The sequence below is a fragment of the Arvicola amphibius genome, chromosome 12 (genome assembly GCF_903992535.2).
Source record: "Arvicola amphibius chromosome 12, mArvAmp1.2, whole genome shotgun sequence".
Lineage (NCBI taxonomy): Eukaryota > Metazoa > Chordata > Mammalia > Rodentia > Cricetidae > Arvicola > Arvicola amphibius.
The window spans coordinates 143,863,619-143,866,824 of record NC_052058.2 but is presented as its reverse complement, the minus strand read 5'-3'; the positions used below and the strand labels follow the sequence as shown (position 1 = coordinate 143,866,824).

Sequence of the window (3,206 nt, the reverse complement as noted above, 5' to 3'; positions counted from 1 at the left end):
CTCAGTCCAGTGTTAGGGATTTCCTTGTTAGGTGTTGTTTTTGCTAACCAACTACCTACTTGTTCAACCTTTGCCCCTTGCAATGGAGGATCTAGCTTCCTAATATGAAGGTTTTTCAAGGGCGGCACATATAGTCCACAAATATTTCCTCTCAAACAATGGCTTGACTATACTTTCTCTCTCTTTTATTTTACCATGAATTGTATTTTTAGTTATTAGTTTGCAATTGGAACTCTGGAAGCTCAAAGTTAACATGTTAATTTATAAGCTTCCTGTGCACCTCAGAAACAGTTTGACCTTAGGCTCCACATGACTCCACTGTGCTCTATCTAAGTAAACCTTTATGTGTCCGCTGTTATCCAGCTTTCTAAGGATCTGTGTCCTCTGGACCACAGTATCACTTGGGAAGATGAAATCCTCAAGAATGACATTAAGTACTGCAGGCAGGGTGTAGATTCTGGGGCCTTTGTGCTTATTTTTATATGATTTTTTTTTGAAAAAAATAAGCATAGTCAGAATTCTCCCCTGAGCACTTACGGCTCGCTGCACACTTTTGCCATGGAACATTTTCTCCTATTCACACTCTTGCTGGACTTAACATTTTCTGGAAAGATTTCAGCTGAGGCACTGGCACAAAGTCTATGGTAGCTTTCCAAGCACCCACTACTTCAATTTCCTCAGCTGTTGTGACGCTGAGTTCACGCAGCTGTACCCTGAGAGACAAGTTCATCTCCAGCTCCAGCAGTGCCTGGCGGATGCCCGACTCAGCTTGTCTGTCATCTCACCTTTGGGCTTCATGATCTTGGCACTTAAGCTGAATGTAGCTCCTTCCTTACAGAGTGCTGACTTGGAGAAGCCTGGCTGCATTTGCTTGATATTGTGTACCAAACAGAAGAGACTTTTCTTCGCTTGCTCTGTCCTTTTCAAACCTCTGTCTCCTCCCTCTCTCCTTTCTCCATTGTTCTCTCTTTTGGAATTATTTCAGAGTTAGAAATTTAAAATCATATCATTACTTGAACATAAAGAGTTTCATTCCAATAGTTGTACCTTTTCTTTCTTTCTGTGATGTACGTAATCAACAAAGATGTCCAGTACCACTCGGAATGTGAGTGATGGGAACATCTTTGTTCCCATCTGAAGGGAAACATGATGCTTGCATCTTTTATCATAATCTAGAATTCAAGCCAAAGCCTTTCTGTACTTGTCCTTTATTAAGTGGGGCTCATTTTCTTTCCTGGTGTATAGCAACACTTTAGCATTAATAACGATTGACTTTGCTTTTTTCCAAGATAATTGTATTTTTCCTTTATTTTACTCATAAGGCAAGTTACATATATTTATTTTTAGCTCCTAGTCCAACCTTGTACACTTGGAATAAGCTCTACTTAGTACTGATGTTACCTTTGATTTGTTACTGGATTTGCCTTGCAAATATTTTGTTAAAGATTTAAAACTTGTATTGATGAAGGGTATTGATCTCTAATTGTCTCGTCTGATAATGTTTGTCTGTGTTGGTGTTCTACCTCTGAGCTACATTTCCAGTCCCTTTGCTAGGTGTCAGAGCAAAGACAGTGCTGACATCACACAAGGAGCTCATTTCTGATCCTTTACTTTCCTTCTGGAAATGAGAATTAATGAATTAAAGCAGGGACTCCTAACGTCTTTTGAAACATCTTAATCATTTCCTCCCAAGGAAGTACAAAAATTCCTTTCCTACCACAGTGCGGATTTGCATTTCTTTCCCTGTATAGCAGCATGAAGCATTCCATTGTTTAAAGAAAATAAATGTAAGGACAATCCCATGTGAATTTAAAGGCCTTTGGCCATCAGTAAAGGGGAATATTATTTTATTCACTTACTGTGGTCATTAACATTCTCATATGGTTTTCCCATGGGCAATCCTTTTTTTTTTTTTTAATTCTGACTTTATGGGATCTCCATCATATGTTGTGAGAATAACCCAGCATGTTCCTACTTTAGCATCTTCCAGGAGAGTCAGAAGTGGTTTGAAATGTGTAAGACAGTGATAGATTGCTTCTACAGTAGTTCTTTAAAATTTGTCTGGAGAACACTTATGTCAACATTTGTGTTCCAGGATATGGTTATAAATTGGAGAGCAATTTATTATCTTCTATGAAAATAGAAAGTAATGAATATACTTTAAGAAAAAAGCTACAAAATCCCCTTGCCAGCTGTGGTCAAAGAGAAATTAGTAAGGACTCAGCTTAACCTCAACAGCTTCTGGAGTAGGTTGTTTTATATACTCTTTTGGGTCTCTAAGGGGTCTGCCACCCAGTTCCCAAATAAATACACATGGAGGCTTATTGTTTCTTATAATGCCTGGCCTCTGTTTGGCCTGTTTCTTGCCAGTTTTTTAAAACATAAATTATTCTGTCTACCTTTTGCTTCCGGGCTTTTACCATTCTCTATTTCTATATATATCTTCTTTTCTTCTTATTCTGTGTCGTGTGTCTGTGTGGCTGGTCCATCCTTTCCTCACTTTTTGATCTTTCTCTCTCAGTTTTTCCTCCTTCTCTACCTGTCAGCCCCACCTATACTTTCTCCTGCCTTGCTATTGGCTGTCTAGTTCTTTATTAGATCAATCAGTTGTTTCAGATGGGCAAAGTAACAAGGTTTCACAGTTAATCAAATGCAACCTAAAAGAATGCAACACATCTTTGCATCATTAAACAAATGTTCCACAGCATAAACAAACGTAACACATCTTTAACTAATATTCTACAACAAGCTCTATTTCACTGTGGTAGTCTAGTCCTTTCTCCCCTGTGTCTCATTTCAGTAGTATTACCAACCTACACCTCACTCCTGCCTACCTACACCCCACTCCCCCATAAAACCCGCATAGGTTTCTCTGTCTAAACTTAATGGTATAGTAAAGTCCTTATTCTACCTTTTCCTTGGCTATGGGGGTCTTCAGTCACAGTGCTTCATGATTTAAGGTACATGGACAACAAACATTAGGTGAATATTCTAAATGATAGCTTCCTTGTAGGAACCATTTTGGTTTTCACAGATGCTCTTCTGGAATCACATGAAAAGACTTGGACAGATTGAAACATATGCTATGAATTGCAGCAGAAAATTAAACTTTTGAAATCATGGATTCTAAGCTATACTTGTGATCTTGAATAAAGAATTTCCAATTTCTAGGCCCCCTGCATATCATTTGAAAAGCACCATACATC

At 38.4% G+C, this 3,206-nt stretch overlaps 1 pseudogene; it reads right to left on the bottom strand.

The window, feature by feature from the left end:
* Positions 1-256: 256 nt before the first annotated feature.
* Positions 257-867, bottom strand: LOC119802482 (annotated as a pseudogene).
* Between the last annotated feature and the right edge of the window lie 2,339 nt (positions 868-3,206).